The sequence below is a fragment of the Macrobrachium nipponense genome, chromosome 43 (genome assembly GCF_015104395.2).
Source record: "Macrobrachium nipponense isolate FS-2020 chromosome 43, ASM1510439v2, whole genome shotgun sequence".
NCBI lineage: Eukaryota > Metazoa > Arthropoda > Malacostraca > Decapoda > Palaemonidae > Macrobrachium > Macrobrachium nipponense.
Genome location: NC_061104.1, coordinates 8258806 through 8277930, shown reverse-complemented (window position 1 = coordinate 8277930; position 19125 = coordinate 8258806). Strand labels below are relative to the sequence as shown.

The following is a 19125-nucleotide window of genomic DNA, read 5'->3' as shown; positions in this document are numbered from 1 at the left end:
GGTCCATCTGGCATGCCCTGTATATCTGACAGTTTTTTTTTTCTTATCTAACTTGTTTTCCACGTCATAATAACTTCTTAACGTGTCAAGTCATTTCTCAAATATCTCCAAGATTTTACATTTAGTCTTAAAGTTTGCTGGAAATATTAAATAAAACTGGGTGCCATTTATTTGATAGTTACTTTTAAAATGTTTTCTCTTCACTTTTCTTAATTCCTCTAAAATTATATCTTTTCACTTTTTTAATTATCTCTTTTTGCAAGTTCATTTTCATAATAAATTAATTTTCCTCTCAGTATTTGAATCAAATTTTTCAGATTCCCTTTCTCCCATTTCATACATTTGTACTATATAGTATTGTTGATGCTAACCACAAATTTATATGTTAATAATTCCTCTATCTATCTAACAGTTATGAAGAGCACCATTAAGAATCTGGGGATTTAGGAATGGAAAAACCAAAAGTAAGTAAACTGCACCAATGTAAGGTAAAAAAAAAAAAAAAAATCACTAGGTATGCAGTTAGAAACATAGAAGTGATCACAAAAATTATTAAGCACGAAAATATAGCACAGACTAGTATAGTAGTTAAGCAATATACTGAAAAAAAATAGGATGATTCATAACCTAACGTAGGTCATCACGTGGTACTGAACGGCTGTCGACCACACTTAGGCTACCTTAATTTGTTGATTGTACTTAAGTTATGGATGTTATATAAAAATTAAATAAAGAAGGCTAACTCCTCCCAATAACCCTATGGCTACCACCTTGTTTTCACATCAGGCAATTGAGTGATTCAATTGAATTTCTCAATCCCTTTTGTGACATACAACCAAATTAGTACATTAACCGCATAAACTTCAGAAAGGCTCGTTTGTTTTGTTTGTTTGTATGGTGTTTTTACGTTGCATGAAACCAGTGGTTATTCAGCAATGGGGCCACGTCGAGAGTGAACTTCTATCACCAGAAATATACATCTCTGACCACTCAATGGAATGGCCAAGAACCAAACTCGCAACCACCGAGGTGGCAGGCCAAGACCAAACCAATCATACCACTGAGGCCTCAGAAAGGCTGGTAAATTATTTCATTTCCCTTTGAAATGTTAACATTATCTAGATTTCTTCATTTCCACTTATAACTTTTAGGCTTCTTTTTGCATGACAATGAGGTCATCTCTAAAAAAAAATTCAACCTTGAATATTCTTATGTCAGGTAGCACTGGGATGAGGTGTGCAAGATGTGCAAGAATATGATGTGTGAAAGATGTTGCAGGGTGTTTCAAACTATCTCCCATCAAAGTGGCAGCTTATCAAAGAGAATTTTCATTGAACCCCTCTAAACAAAGAATAAAAATTCTTTTCTCATTTCACCATACAGTTTTAATTTTTTCTAATTAAAGGCATGATTCTGTTGTGATAAACGGACAGGTATCGAAAGAGGTGGACCATTTCTTTGCCTTGAGGACACAATGGACTTTGAAAGAAGAAATGAAAGAGTATTAAAAAAGTATGTAAATGTAGCATGGATGAAAATGAGAAAGATACCTAAACTAACCCAATAGTGAATACAAACTTGGGTGGTATGAACATGTGGTGAGAAGGGATTAGGAACACTTAGTCAAAAGAAGTACATTGATGAAAATAAAGTAGTAGGCTGACAATATGTCAAGGCCATGGGAAATCTTTGGAAACAGTTATGTGGGATCAATGGAAAGATATGCAGGAAACCATAGGAAATCAATGAAAAAGGGGATGGAAGAACTAAACTAGATATAGGAGTTCAAGCAAAAATGCAAAATACAGAAGAATCTGGTGAGAAATCATTACACAACTAAAACATGATTGGGACAGTTAAAAAAAAAAATATAATGATAACCTCAAGGAACATCTGCTGCATAAAATAGCAACCAGCTATGTAGCCAACTTGTTGAAGTAACCAAGAATAAAAAGTTAGGGGAGCTGAGCTAATTTCTGTTCAAATTTTGACCTAGGCCAGAAAAGTCGGTAACATCATTTACGCAGATATACTACATAGTAGGGAGTAATACATCACATGATGGTACAATAATGACAGTTTTGGAGGACACTAAGGACTCAATTTACAGAAAATATGAACCTTACTTATAATTCTGAAATTTTTTTATTGAACCATTTCACTAACTACATGACTGTCGTTCTGTTGTTTAAAATATTATAAAGTTTTGTATCACAACTTTTAATCTACAATCTAAGTACATTTTAATATGATTAACTACTCTTTTATTTCAAAATAGAGTACAAGGTACTTTATTCTGTATATCAAATTAATATAAATCATCATAGTCCATCTGTCCTGATAATATCTATGAAAATTATCTTTGACACCATCTATAGAAACAAACACTGAGGCAACTCGGATGCATTGTCCATCTTTAATGAAAATCTATCACTTAGCCTACTTCCAACTTTATGAATGGGTAAGCAGATACTTTCTCTGAAATATGGCTTACAGTAACTGTTCATAGACTATAGGGTGAAATACAAAATGACCGGCCTCTACCAAAGTGCAACCACTTTTCAGAAAATCGGAAATAATGGACTTAATTTTTGACTTGGTAGAAAAAACTTTGAGAGGAAAGTAGAGATCTTGAGGTGTTACTTTGACGGACAATGCCTCTTGAATAACGTCTATCCTGGGTTACAAGACGTGTTAAAGTATTTTTTCAGGAAGATGGTCATGCTACGGTAGAGGACGGCCATTCAGTATTTTACCCTACAGCCTACCTAGTAACATTTAGGAAATTCCCAAAACATTTCTCCAAAAACTATGAAATGCCTGATAATTTTTGTGAATGCCCTTAAAGAATGCACTTTTGGCTTATTTAAGAATTAGAACATTTTGGTTATTTAGATGGCCTAGCTACATTTCCTCAATACATACAAAAACACAGCCTATACTTAATGATTCGGCTTTCTGTAAATTTTAATATTTCATTGGAGACAGTGGTAGATCTATATAATTATTCCGTGGCAAGCTAGACTAGCTATGGCAGTTGATGTTTTTCTATACAGTTGTACCTTCTGAACAAAAAATTACTGAGACAGTTATTAAGAAACTCCTTCTGAACAAGAAATTACCGAGACAGTTACTAAGAAACTCCTTCTGAACAGGAAATTACCAATACAGTTACTAAGAAACTCCTTCTGAACAAAAAATTACCGAGACAGTTACTAAGAAACTATGTGCTTATGCGGTATTTAATATCTGCAAACGGGACCCGCAAAGTCCCTTTACATGATCCGTTATTCCATACCCTAACTCCGTGTCTCTGCCCGCCAATTAGGCTAACCCATGATCGGACCTAACGTTTTTCCCGGGGTATTTTCTTTCCCAGGTTCTAGATTAACTAGGATCATCTGGTCCTGGTGAAAGTCGTAGGAAATAAACTTATTACACCAAACTAGGTTAGGAGTAGGCATACCCTACAGTTTAACCTAGAAAGGACTTCGCAAACGATACCAGTCGTATGTCGACTTTCCCATCACGCCAAATTTGTCTTTTTAGTGTACGCCGAGCCACCAGGGCATAGAATGCATCCCGAAACCTACTACCAAAGGGTCTGTTATCCCAGAACCGAGTAAAGGAAAGTCTTGCAATCGCCAAACTTAGTCATCACGTCTCCAGTCAGCCCAGCCTACCCTAAACAAACCTCGGAGACCTCAATGTCAACAACACTTTTACCTCTTCTCCAAGCCCTTCGGTTCCTCCGGAATCGCACGAGAGCTCACTACAATCATTCAAGGAACGTTCGCGATGGCTAAATCCACTCAGGTCGGTTTACTTCCATAACAAAATAACGTAATTCACTTAGAGACGTCTCACAACATACGCCATATTGTGTATCACCACACCTCAACTACTGTAGGCTCGACTACTAGCTGACCGGAGAACGAGTCTAGGGCTGATTCAGTGTTATGCCCGTTTTCTATTCCAGCAAAGTTTTATTTACTTTTATTATATTCGCAGCCGCGCTCTGGGGCATGTCACGTTTTGCAAAAAGTGGTGTCGTTTATGCCCTTCATGAAATGCAATGATCGTCACAGTCATTTATAAAGGTAATCTTGTTCTAAGCCATGTATAAAAAGAGATGTGCCGTAAGATGATATAATCTCATCATTACAGATTCATATATCGCTCTTTAATTGTTTTGCTGAGCAATGCCTTCGGAGAATGCATGTTAACAAAGATAATTCATAACGTCAAGAATCTATAATGTTTATTAAGAATTTACTAGTAAACAGTGTAAAAGTATTTCTCTTACTTATGGCCGGTAATTTTCCATGATATGTTTTCCTTCCAGGCAAAAGAAAAAAATATGCTGAAAAGTTTGCTTTTTGGCGCTCTCGGTGACAAGCACAGATTAAGACAGGATATGTGAAATGTGTTCCATATACTAGCAATATATTACTATGTTTTCATCATCCTGCATTTCCATTCGATGGCTGAGGCTACGTCAACCGCATGTGTTATCTCAGACAACTTATTTGTTTTTAAAGTGGTATCTGATATTGCATTAAAAAGCACAAGAAAGAAATTTGTGTTATAACAGTTCATGTGCAGGAAATTTCACGGGCAAAATATTAATACAAACGAAATCACAATGCTACATTTATCACAGTTTCCTTTGCACGATTGTTTTTGCATACTTTAATTTAGCTACTGTTAAAAGAGTATCATTTGTTATACAAGTCCTCAAATGACACATCTTGGAAAAGAAGTGTCTCCAGTTTGTGTTTCAAATAGTTTTATCATAATTGTTGTTGAAAACACAAAATTGTCTATACGAGAAACGCAGAACTGGGTGTATTATCTACACCAGTCTCGAACGAGAGAGAGAGAGAGAGAGAGAGAGAGAGAGAGAGAGAGAGAGAGAGAGAGAGAGAGAGAGAGAGAGGAAGCTATGGGATCGCTAACCTGATTTACGTTTATTTTTTTTAATGTTGAATCTTCCCATATTGCCCTGAATATAAGAAATATCTATAAATTCTGAGGTTACATAGAATAGATTGAGGGAAGTTGTGGGCCGAAGTTGTCTTACTATAATTATGAGAGAAAAAGACCGGTCATGAAATACTAGACGAAAAGAAATGAAAACAATGGTGGTGGACCCAGCTGTTAATTAGTGAGCATTCAAATGCTCCGTCCTTAAATAACTTCATAAATTGTGGAACTGTAAACGCTATTTCTTCCCTCGTTTGGGTGAAACGCAGTGAAGTGACGTGACACTTATACCTTTCAAGCAATAAAGTTTTTCATTGGTCGTAAAACCAGCAAAGAGTTGTAAGTTTATTATGGGGACGAAATATTTATAGATGTGTCATTAGGATTCGCCGTTGAAGACAGTTACGTTTTATTTATACATTATAATTCTGTTATAAAATCGTATATTTATCAATAACGCATTTCCAATAAGTCTATAATTTTAAAAATTACCTCATCATTTATTTCGTTTCATTTTGATAACTGTTCCATGCTGCTAAAAAAAAATTGAACTAGGCAGATAAACTCGAAAGTTTCATTTAACAAGTAGCTTTATATCTACATAACTTGATTATTTTACACGAATCATTCCTGTTGAATTAAGACATTTTATTAGTTTATGATGGCTATGCTGTGGAGAAGCCTCAAACCACTGTGACCTTCGTTAATGTTATCTTATCAAAAACACAGATTTTATCACCCTAGATTGTGTATGATTACCCAAGTGGAGTTGTGCGCTCTCCATTATGTGATCCTTAGGATTTGCACTTTACAATACATTTCCCGATAATGGACACCTTGTTATTGGAAGTTTTCGCAGTTTGACAGAGCGATGCCGATGTTGTCTGAGAGAATTAATGATGTTGGCGGTACAATTGGGAGGCGCTGGATTTGCATTATGCTTCTGGAATTGTTTGATTCCTCTGTTGTTGATGATGACGATTGTTCTGATCACGAGTCATTAGTTTAGTGTTCAACTCGAAGCCTTTCATTGTTGCCGTGTTTAAACCGACGAGAAAACCTCATTTACCTGTTTCTGGATTTAGTCTCGGCTTTATCTGCAACTCGTGTTTTGATGTTGGATGTAACCATAAACATAATTACTCAAACTATTCCTCGCTTAGGCAAATCAGTTTAATGTCTAGTATACAATACACCGTTTACGCTTTCTTCTTCTTCCCCCCTCCCCCTCTCTCCCTCTCTCTCTCTCTTTCTAGAAAAAGAAATAAATAAAAAAGTTTTGGACTTTGCTACTTTGCCTTTGAAAAAAATCTCCCATTCATGAGAAATCCTGTTTGGTGAAGCATTCCGTGTAACGATTCCTTATTTCGGCAGTGTTTATCTTTGTTCTAACTAAGCAAATATTATTCAGGTCAGTAAATTATTCGCGCCCGAGGTTTTTCAAAACGCACTCTATCACAGTATTAGTCAAAATCATCTTTTCACTTGTTTTCAGCCTTCCAGAAAAAAAAACAGGATTCTAGGACACTTTACCGTAGCTTTGTTAATACTGTCTTTACAATATATTTTTAGACGCTGATAACGATTTCTTTTCTGTTGGGCTCTGATGTTAGTTCACACATTTGGGACTCCTGGGGGACTTATACTTAAGGAAATACTTAGGGTTGTTGGTGGTATATTAAGTTGATATTACGAAACCACCATCCTTCTACCTTCAGAAGGAAGTATGCCAATGATAAAACCATTTATAACTTACAAACATTTACAACTTACACAGGATTCAGCGAAGGAAATTATTCGAATTTATTTATTTATTTTATTTTATCTTATTTTTTTGCGCATAATTTCTAAACCTCCTACAACCTACGTTAAGGAGGACGGGTCGTTACGTCTTACTGGTAATCTTTATCTCAGTTCTCTGGTTTAGTCATCGCCCCACTTTATTTTTTCTTCTAAAAGCAATAATGTTATGAGGTTAAGTTTATTTCTTCATTCCAAATCATTTATCATAGCAGGAATGAAAAGCAGGTTAAGGAAATAACGCAAATACGATTTCGACTCAGTGTGAGAGAAAGAGAGAAAACCATGAAATGGCTTCACTCTAGTCATGGATGTCGAATTAGACAAACCGAAAAGAATAAGAATTACAACAAAGAATCTTATTTGATCAAATCAGATTGTGCATCGAAAAGATTGGTTTATGCCCTGTGAAGTGAATATAAGTGTATGCACGCAACTCTCACCATTTATCATCTGAATTGCAATATGACTAAAGATTATCAAATAGGTCATCAGGTATTTATATCTTGACTTTTGCAACTCATCAACATTTCCTTGCTCGGTGGAATGTCAACTGTCACTAGAGGATAGTACTATAATATTGAATTTGATGGCAATATATATATATATATATATATATATATATATATATATATATATATATATATATTCAGAAGACTTATTTAGAGATAATCAATCTGTTTGTTTTAAGTACTTGAAATCACATTTAGAACTGAATATTAATCAGTCACTTTGTTTTAAGTACCAGAAATCAAGTGTAGCAAACTTGCAAAAATCTCACATCTTTTCCCTTACCTAAGCTCTCCACAAAAGAACCAGTGATATGTTTTTTTTTTCTTTTTTGCTTGTGACCTCTTAAAAGTAAACCCTACAGATATGAATCAATTTTCATTTATTTATTTGTTGGCTTGTGACTTTTTAAAAGGAAACCCTACTGATATGGATCAATTCTTTTTTTTTTGCTTGTAACTTTTTAAAAGGAAACCCTATTGATATGAATCAATGTTTTTTTTTTTTTTTTTGCTTGTAGCTTTTTAAAAGGAAACCCTATTGATATGAATCAATGTTTTATTTTTGCTTGTGACTTTTTAAAAGGAAACCCTATTGATATGAATCAGTTTTTTTTTTTTTTGTCTTTTGCTTGTGAGTTTTTGAAAGGAAACCTTACTGATATGAATCAAGGTTTAATTTTTGTTTTGCTTGTGACGTTTTAAAAGGAAACCCTACTGATATGAGTCAAAGTTTTTTTGTTTTTGTTTTGTTTTTTGCTTGTTTCTTTTTGCTTGTGACTTTTTAAAAGGAAACCCTATTGATATGAATCAATGTTTTTTTTTTTTTTTTTTTTTTTTTTTTTTTTTTTTTTTTTTTTTTTTTTTTTTTTTCTTGCTTGTGACGTTTTAAAAGGAAACCCTACTGATATGATAACAAGTGAGTTATCAATGAAACAATTCATAACATCTATGCAAGTGTGAGTCGGCTTACTCAGCAACTTATCAAAAATAAGTCTTGTAAAAAAATTCTAAAAAAAATTATCGAAAGATAAAAAGAAATTATTTATCTCATAGGTTCCAACATGAAGTTAAATTCAGGTTACGGTGCTGACTTCAAAACAAATAAATTTCCCTTCAGTCTAATGAGTTAGAAACGCCCATCTTAAAAACATGTCTTGTGTCTGTATGTTGTCACGATCCAAATCTCAGGTGAATAAACTTCTCTTCAGTCTAGTGAGTTCGGAGTTCGCATAATAGCATTCAGAAGTATGTACTGAAGTTTTTTTTTAAAAGACGACATTTACACTTTTTCTCGTTGTTGTTGTTGTTTGAGATTAAGCTGACTTTATGCCAGCACGGGCTCTTGCTCATAGAGCAGCCCGAAGAAGTATGTTTTTTTCAGATACGATTATAGATGAGCTCCTGTGCTCACAGATAGAACAATATTTTCCTAGATAACTGCGGTGTGATTTTGAGGAAACATTTTTAAGCTAGTCTTGTTATTATCATTAGATAACATCGGTTAATGATTATTTTCGTGGTTCATTGGAGCTATCTTGACAATTCGATCTTCAAACTATGATGCAATACAGAGGAATGCTGCTCTTTGTATTTATATCATTTCTGAATTGAGGAATAATACTAAACTCTAAAAGTATATATTCGTTCGAAAAGGACAAGTGGTTTTTCTTCTGATTTTATAAAACAGAGCATAAAAAAGGGAGAGGAGACAAGGTTGACTTTCTCTGTGACTAATCAATCAATAGATCTGAGAAATCTTGATTCCTTTTTATGTAACTTTATTATTCTCTCCAACAGGAATTCAAAAGAAGAGCAGAAAGGGTAGGGTAAAGTGCATTATTTTCAGCCGTATCATATACCTTGCTTCTTTTCATGACTTTTCATCATTTTTTAAATATAATTTCATTATTCTCTCCAACAGGAATTCAAAAGAAGAGCAGAGAGGGCAGGGTGAAGTGCATCTCAGCCGGATCATATAGCCTTCTTTTTTTTTTTTTTACGAGTTTTCATAATTTAAAAGACCGAGCTTGTTTGATAACTACGACTGTCTCGATTTCTCCAATTCCCAATAAATAAAAGACTTACAGCGTTAGTAAAATTCACTTTAACGGGATATTTCGGTTACCAAAATAAACTATAGGGGAATTTCACTGACAAAACCATAAGACACACATGTGATGATATGTTTACAGCCGGAGAGAAAATAAATTGTTATCTAATTATGTCAATTATTGATCTGCATAGCTTGGAGATTACAAAGTGTTCGGGTCATAAGTTAGTTTGGCGGGGACTTATTTTCGCAAAAGTTTATTCTTTCATTCATACATTTATTTTACACAAATGAGGGACAAAGCCGCGAGAAAGGATACCAGGGTAATAAAAATTCATGGCAAAACACCATCGAAAAAATATTAAATTAAGAGAAACTTAGAGAGAGAGAGAGAGAGAGAGAGAGAGAGAGAGAGAGAGAGAGAGAGAGAGAGAGAGAGAGAGCTAAGTTTTGTAAAGCCAGAATGAAGGTCTCCGGATCTTATCTTAAGGAAGCCATACTTATGGTCGAGGTGAGGATTAGACTTAGAAACATAGAAAATGTTTAAACTAGCCGATGTTCTGAGCACGTTCTTAACAATGTTACTTGAAGCTAAACAGTAGTTCAAAAGAGGTATTGGTTGACTTATATGCACTGAGCTAAACCAATTAGTGTTTCTGAGGAGAGTGGGTTCCGAAATCAAGAATATGGTAGAAAATGTCACAACACTGTTTAATTACTTGACCTACAAATTTCTAGAAGAATTAGTGGTAGGATTGTATTTGAAGAGCTTGAAATCTGAAAGCTTTCTATATTGTTTTTTTTTTTCTCTCTCTCTTTAGAGTTAATATTAAACATATAAATTGTAAAACTCGTACAATGAAAATGGATCTATAGGACGAGAACTGACGAAAAAGAGAATAAGAACTCGTTGATGGGAACATCTGGACTCAATAAAAAGGAAGAATATCCAAAATATCTCTAATGGAAGTGTGGAAATTTATGTGAACAGAACTAATTTACGTTACAAGTATGCTGTGCTGTCAGCAAGATGGCAAAGGAAATGCGATAAAAAGAAGGAAGTAGGTATCAGACTGGTTGTATAAATCAGTAAATAACAATTTTCCTCAATTGATCGATTTTGACATTCGGATATTTAGTACAAATTTGTGCGAGCGAAGAAGTTCGCAAAACTCACAGAAACTGAAATGGACAAGAAGTATCACAAAATTCACTTTTTAAGAAGTGTAACTTTACCAGTTGAAAACACAGTTCCTACACTAGAGCTGAAATTAAAATTTTTTTTTTAGAATCAAAAAGACAGAAAATCTCCATTCTGCAACCGGGTCAAGTTATGATCACAAGACAGTTGCAGGGCAAGTGAACAATCTCGCCTGAGAGGGAGTACCTTGGAAATGATAATAATTTTGGAACATGAACTTTAACTGCAAATAAGTCTCGTTAATGGGAGATGACGGGTGTAGGTTGAGGGCTTGCTATAACCATTTCATCAGCAGGGATTTCGGCAAACTAAAGCTTGATTTTACCAGTCTTCAGCAACAGTGTGTTTTTCTTATCATCAACAGACCAGCTTTTTCCTATGGCTTCGAGACACGTATCAGAATGCCGTCACAAAATGAACTGCTGAATAAGGCCATATTGTTGCGGAAAGATCGGTCTTTTAGATGTTTAAAGATCACCGAGCAACAGAGCAAGGGACAGGTCATTTCTTGTAGACCGAACTTTACACAAAATATAATCAGCGCCAGATCCACTACAGGTTTTCTTGAGTTGGAATTTAGTGAAATGCTAAAAAAAAAGTCAAATCACACAATGTGCAGTCTGAATGAAATGACACATTAGTCTAACACGATCTGTTTTGCTATAAGTTTATGAATCATGGTATGACAAGTAAACTGTGCCTAAATGATTTTGCCAGGTTGAGAATAAAGCTTTGAGGAGAAAAGCAGATGTAGATTGGGTAGACTGGGAGGATAGAGTAAGATATGATGCTGGAAGGGAATTTACAAAAGCTCCATTTGTAGCTGAGAAATGATGAAAGGGAGATTGTGATGGCTTAACTTAAACGCCTCCTTCATAGATAGACTTACTTGAATGAGAACCACGACATGTAAAGCTGTAGATATGTGGATTTGTGTGTGTGTGTGTGTGTGTGTGTGTGTGTGGAAAGGAATTGAATATGGAATTTAGGCCAAAGGCCAAGCACTGGGACCTACGAGGCCATTCAGCGCTGAAATGGAAACTGACAGTAAAAGGGTTGATAGACGTCACAGGAGGAAAACCTTACAGTTACGCCATCAAACAATTGTTAGGAAAGGGTGGATAGCAAGATGGAAGAAAGAGAATATGAATGGAAGTACAGTAAAAGGGGTGAAAGACGTTGCAGCTAGGTGACGAAGAGGGGCTGCAAAGAAACTTTGGCAATGCTTACAGTGCACCGCGTGAGCTGCACTGACGACACTACCTCTCTACGGGAGTGTGTGAATATGGGGCTGATATCAACGTGTCCTGTAAAGGTAAAAATATATAAAATGTATACGGATGACTAAGATTGTTCTGAATTCAATAAAATCTATTCTGTTTATGAATATTGTTTTGTTGTTTATCAAAGCCCCTGTTTTTTTCCCCTTTCACTTGTAAGGATTAGGTGTAATGTTGGTCACCGGCATTCAATTACGTCAATACCTGTCAAACCCTGACATTTTACCGGGGGTCATTTTTATCTATGCCACGCAAGTAATCATGAATTTATTATGCGATGCTGTATTACTTCCCTTTGTGAAACGACGTATTTCAGGTTCACTGCATTTTCGTTGTTAACGATCGACCGTGTCAGATATTGTTCGAAATTTAGGATGTCTGTGGAGTGACCGAAACATTTATTAAGTGAGAGAGAGAGAGAGAGAGAGAGAGAGAGAGAGAGAGAGAGAGAGAGAGAGAGAGAGAAGCACTTACTTAGATATATTGTAAATATCTGAGGTTGAAAATATATCATATGTCTTCGATGAAAATGCGTGAAATTTGCCAGCATAATGGATTGTGCTGAGTACAGACATTAACTAAAGGAACCTTACTGGGGATTTAGCTAAGAAGGAGAAGAAGAAGAAGAAGAAGAAGAAGAAGAAGAAGAAGAAGAAGAAAACTGATAACATGGCTGAATACAGAAGGGACTGACAGTAAGGAAGACACTGATGTCCATTTCTAGGTTCATAATCTTATCACTGAATCATAAGAAAAAAAAAAGGGATGCAGATCTTCCTTATCTACATCTTCCTTGTTTATCCCTTCCGCCCTCATTCATCTGTCCTCTCCAAGTTTTCGCATCTTTTCTAGTCCTTGAGTCGCAAGAGTTTGTTTCTCGAGATCTACGAGCAAGTTGCTCCTTGGCCCTACTCATATAAGTCTCATGGATGTTGTTTTTCAATAGTATGTCAAAATCTCGCATATATCTGGGTCATGTTCCCTGCGTTAGCTGTGAAAAAAGTTATACTAAAACTAACTGTTGTATATTCTTGCAAGTTATGTAATGGAAAACATGTGTAACATTATCTAATTCATTCTTGATTATAATAAACCACTGCTGCTTACTTAGTAGTTTCTTCGTTTTGGCGTTAGTTGAGCTATCGAATATACTTCGGTATTATAATCCTTGTCTCATTATTATTGTTTAATATATCACGCAAAATTTTTAAGTAGACATCCAGACACTGATGTACAATATATATGTTGTGTAAATACACACACACACACACACACACACACACACACATACACACACACACACACACACACACACACACATATATATATATATATATATATATATATATATATATCCACATATATATCCACGAGGAATGTGAAACAAAGTACTTATTACACCAGAGTGAGAGGTCTTTTGCCTTACTCTAAAGCAATTTCTAGCTCTGTTTATAGCACGTTGTTAATCACGTGATAGAACTTACAGCCCTCAAAGATTATATTATTATATATATATATATTATATATAATAATATATATAGATATATATATATATATATATATCATTAATTTAGATATATATATATATCAAGCTGTAGATAACTGCCTAATATCCAATTCATTATACCTAGGGAATAACTTACATCAAATTCTAAGTATTACAGACTTATCTATCAGCCTTTATGGTGAAGATGGGTTGACCCGCTAACTTCCAAAAGACGAAAATACTCACATACGAAAACAGAATACATAAAAAAAGCGTGTCCGAGATAGTGAAATTAAGAAGAAAAACATTAAATAAAATACGAACGTACGATTGATATAAGTGATATGAAGGAAACGTGGTAAATATGTTAAATTGAAAGATCTACTGAAAATGTCTTTTAACTTTGTTCTGACGTCATAGGCAAGAAAAAAAAAAAAATTGTTATTCTGCATTTACTCAAACGGTGACATTTGGGAGCCTATGATCCGACGCGCCTCGTCCCTTTTAGGAATTTTGATTGTCACATGTTGCAAAAATGCTGGGGGATATTAGTGTATATGTGTAGATGTAGCTACGCGTACAAACTCATTTGCATACGAGTATATGCCTCTCACACAGCGCGAAGGTTGCTTTCTTAAAGGTGCCAGATTCATATAATAATCCTCGCTATCGCTTCAGGATGGACGTTGCCATGTGAGTAGACTTGGCTTTCCTTCCAGCTACGTAGTCCATTTTTCTTGGTTTCTAGGCATTAATCAATTGTTTTTTTTTATGACTGGGGTATACTGCTTTCTGCTTAACGTAAGCATATTCAAAGCACGCCCAAACCAAAATATTTTTCCTTTTTCCTCGAAGGAAATTGAAAGAAGTAGACGAAGTCATAGTTCCTGTTTGATATACCTGTGAATGGAGTGCGCAAGTCGTTATTCTTCTGTAGGTATGGGTGAGTCATTTGTTAGCATGTTTTAATCAGCGTTTCCTCCCGAGCGAGAGAGTTCGAAAGAGAAAGAATCCGGATATAAGTCACTGTCTTTAGGCTAAGGAAAACTTAAATTTAGCTCTTTGTTGAAGCTAGATCCAGAAAGTAGCGTTGTCATTGGTAAGGTGTGGGGAGCAAATGACAGCAAAATTATTGGATTTTTAAACCACGGCAGCTATAAATATTGTTACAATAAAGGTGCAGGCATGATATCTACGTCATTGGATTAGATACACAGTTTTAGCGCAATCTCATTAAATATTCACGATGTTTTGTGGAGCACTATTGGTTACTGCACCAGAACAGGAATGTTGAATGTTCGCCTTCATTATTGTCTTTATTCTAGCTGGTTCCCAACTGTGTCATTAGTTTCACGTGACTTTCGATTGTATATTCAGCCCTGTATATGTATATTCAGCAATCAATAGAAATTAAGTATTTCATAATTAGTTTAACAAATGTGTTTTTTTTTTCATCTACGCAGAACCACGCTTGTTTGACGTCAGATTATGGTGTTAGAACAATGTCAGTCAATTGGGTAACTTTTGTCAATAGATACAATGTCACAGAATGTCAACACAGCAAGCCGTCTTCATATTCATCCTCAAAGAGTGAGGTCACCATAGACCAACAAGTTATATTGAGATAACGAATATGTTGCGCATTTAAACGGAGCTTACAGGTACTCAGAAAGATGTTGAAACTATCGCTACCTGGTCTTACGATTCGCAAACAAAATGAGTAAATCTAAGGAAACAATGGCGATGAAATTTGCATGTTGTCAATTCACAATTTTTCCTTGCGAATAAATTCGAAGTGTGCCAGACGTATTTTAATACTGAATTGTCCATGATAGTTTTCATATGAAGAAAACTAAAATTCGTGACGCATTTTGCAATCAAATTGTCCAAGATCTTTTCAGTTTGAATAAATTCGAACTTAGACAGGCATGGCGTGGTACTGAATATTTTAATAATCGAAGATGTGTTTTTCGCAAGAATAAGCTCAATATTAATTAGAAGAATTTTATATTCAACAGTCCAAGACCTATTATATTCCTAAGAATGTCATATCAGGCAAGATGGATCCATGTTCCCAGCAGAAACAGAACTGTTTGTTGCTATTCGGACAAGCTATTAAAAGGCACGTAATCTTCTTTGGTGCTTGTAAGCTGCGTGGAGGCTTTGGAGGGGCTCACTGCGCGGCGTTCAGGCGGGCGAAGGTTGGAGAGAAGCGTCATGGTGCATCAGTTGCTTTTCAGTCTTTTTAATGGCTTTCCGAGTTAGGCGTAATCAGCTCACGTTTTCTTTAATAGTTTGCCCGGGACATGTCCTTCGATTTGCCTTTGTGCCAGTATGTGGGCATTATATTTAAAAAATGGCCCATTACTGATATACGTACTTTTTTCCCCCTTGATTTCAGACGAGATCACCCGTTGGCAAGCAATATCTGATATACTCTCTACAGAGATCAGATTTAACGCTTATCTGAGCAATGAATGAGAGCCCTCTAGATGAAATCAGCTTTGAATTTTTGTCGGTGTCATTAGGACAACATCCTCGCTACTCAAGTAGCACCTGTTTTTATGCCAAAAGGCCTACTTACGTTTATCATACAGACGAACGAACTACTGTGTTGATGTGGCCTAATTCAAAGTTGTTGTCCTTGTCAAGCTTTCTAACGAACCTCAGCTGTCTAGTTAAGGGTGTTAACTATTAGTAGTTTCAAACTTTCAAGTTCAGGTTCAGGGTTGTGGTTTTGTCTGTGTAACGGCGCTTCACAACAACCTGCCGATGCGACGTATTTTCTAGAACATTTTAATATTTGAGATTCTGATAGCTCGGGATAAGCCTAATGAAACTTTTAAGGAAATTCCTCAAGTGATCGCGTTAACCTGTCGCTAGGACTTGCTGATTTACTTTTGACTTTTTCAGAAACTGCTTTCATCCTGTGTTTCTGTTAGAGTTACATTACTCACATTTTGTAGGCTATAATTGTATAAGGTCGAGAATCCCCGCAGCTTTAGCGCCTGCTTTGTTTGAGATTAACTACGTGTCCCATTCATTCTTTTGAACTTCATGTAAATGAGTGACATTATTTGCATATTACTATAGTTTTTGTAAACAGACTATTGTGGTTTACTTGGCAATTTTTCCCATTATACTTTCATAAAGATATAGTATAAAACACTATATTCCTCCCTAGCACTAATCAATGACTGTAGCATGGATGGCAGTTCATCTTTATGATATGATTAACAGCAACAGACGACTCTATGATTTAACAATTTTAGATTTATTGAATGTTTAAATGACACTTTATTGTCCAGACCACCGCAACCCCTTCATCCGCATGACTTTGAATGAAATGTAGGCGCACGGAGAGGAAGTGGCGCAATTATTAAGCTTCATAATCCCTGGCAGTGAGAGGGAAGCTGATTTGGATGTAACATATTAATTTCACCTGTATCTCTCGCTGACCTTTCATCTGCTGAAAATGGAGAGCTGATTGATAGGCATCGGACTTTCCCATTAAGCAAGCGAAAGTTCATCGGAGTTACGGGAAGCGTAGGAGGAGAAGAGGTGAGCGCGCGTAGGTATCGGTCAAAAGGCGATGATGTGGGAGGCAGTTAGCGAGTGATGCGGGGGTGGGTGGGTGGGTGATAAGAGGGGTAAGGGACGTAGGCGGAAGTATTGCCAAGTTGCATTTTATTCTTATGACGCATCTTTGACTAATAAGGACTGCTTGCAGGCAAAGGAAGTCATTGCGGACATAGGAACAGCTTATATAACTTTTTTCCTGGACTTATTAAGATACGGTGTTTCACCCCAATGAAACACCCTCTTTTTTTTTCTTTAGTTTATATGGTGTTTTTACGTTGCATGGAACCAGTGGTTATTCAGCAACGGGACCAACGGCTTTACGTGACTTCCGAACCACGTCAAAAGTGAACTTCTATCACCAGAAATACACATCTCTCACTCCTCAATGGAATGCCCGAGAATCGAACCCGTGACCACCGAGGCGAGAAGCAAACACCAAACCAACCACACCACTGAGGCGCTCCTCTTTTTCTTTTTTAGCTACAGATTTGAAGACAATTTTCGAGCACGCCTTGGGTTGGCATTCTCGAACCAGTTACTTAGAGCAGAAAAGTGATTAGCTGTTACCTTCAAAACAGCTTTCTGAAAAGTTGGGAATAGTTTTTAAAGCTGTCATAACTTCACGATTTTAAAGGGAGTCGAGTGATGGGACATTTTTTTCCTAAAACCTTTCTAGAATCTTCTCCCTATAAGAATATTAATTGTTTGTTGAAGGTAGGCATGGTAAACTAGTGTCAGCTGACAGTACAAGATTGAGAACATTCTCTTTTAGGGACCTGAATAGCGCATAGTTCATCATTTTCAAGAACTTGGAACCTTTACTTTCCAGATACTGAAGATTTCTTACTTTCAGTAACCAAGAGATCATTATTCTAGAGAACCCGATAAGTCCCTCCTTTCTAGAACCAGTTGGATTTAATGTGCAAGTTCTTAATGAGTCCTCCTTTTCAAAATATTACAAAGCGCACTTTTCAAGAGTTTAGAAAGCTGTGGTTTTCGAGAACTCAAAGTTGATTCGTATTTCTTCCTAAGAACCAAGAGAATTCTTATAATATCGCTGAGAGTTCCACTTTCAAGTAAATATTGATTTTTTACTTCCATTAAATAAGTCTTTATTAACATTTCCTCGTACATCTCTAATTTAATTTCAGTTTTCTTATCCCAACTTGTTTGACAAAAGAAAGAAAGAAAAAATTAAGACATAATGGACCACTGTGTATGATTTTTATTGGAGTTCCTTTTGGTCGGATTTCCTTTGACAGTTTCCCGGAACCGTCATTTTCCAAAGTCAGTTCAAATAAAACTTAAAATCCAATTAAATGTGAGTATGCTATCAATAAGTTTCTAATGATCTAAAAATTAGAGTATTAATGTTATTTGCGCTTCCTAGTGGCTTCCTCATGTTCTAATTCCGTGTAGCCTATCTGTATATCTTGGGGCGATTGATCTTTAATCTTTCAGCTCACCTTCGACCTTAGATGGTTCTTCAAGGTGAGTATTCTCATCATTTGCCCTTATTTTCTGCTTATGACTGTTGGTAGTCAAATAGCTGGCCCACGCCCTGTCTACACGGGCTCTGTGCGACTGTAATGCGCTCTTGAACTTTGTGTATTTTTAGGAATATAACTTTGTAACCTTTTGATTACTGCGTGTTTCGAGCTAATCCATTAAAAGGTCTCTTTCAGCAACTGGATTAAAAACATCGATTCCCTTTCATCTCTTTCGTCAACATTTTGTGGAAGGTTTTATATTCCATATCAAAGTCACGCTGCTTCTAGATTTTTTCTGGCCCACATTAGGCCCACTTTGTCCTACGTTACGTATATCTTAGTTTTACCAGACCACTGAGCTGATTAACAGCTCTCCTAGGGCTGGCCCGAAGGATTAGATATTTTTACGTGGCTAGGAACCAATTGGTTACCTAGCAACGGGACCTACAGCTTATTGTGGGATCCGAACCACACTATATCGAGAAATGAACTTCTATCACCAGAAATAAATTTCTCTTATTCCGCGATGACCGAGCCGGGAATCGAACCTGGGACTACCGGATTGGCAGCCCAGCTCGAAAACCACTCGTCCAGCGTGGAACCCCACTTTGTCCTAACGCGACACCCGAAACGATTTTGCTCTTCCACGACTTTCGTTTGAAATTCCCTTCTACGTTCCAGGCGTTGATCTGTTGTTTTCTTGACCAAAGGCTGCATTAAACCTTAAGCTGTCCTGTC

At 36.1% G+C, this 19125-nt stretch overlaps 1 protein-coding gene across 5 annotated transcripts in view; it reads right to left on the bottom strand.

The window, feature by feature from the left end:
- LOC135213515 (serine/threonine-protein kinase 10-like) overlaps nucleotides 1–3916 on the bottom strand; it is a 230948-nt gene extending 227032 nt beyond the window's left edge. For all 5 annotated transcript variants that reach the window (XR_010314149.1, XM_064247427.1, XM_064247428.1 and 2 more), the window contains exon 1: nucleotides 3727–3916. The gene's annotated coding sequence lies outside the window, so the exon portion shown is untranslated. The remainder of the gene's footprint in view (nucleotides 1–3726) is intronic.
- Nucleotides 3917–19125: the final 15209 nt, after the last annotated feature.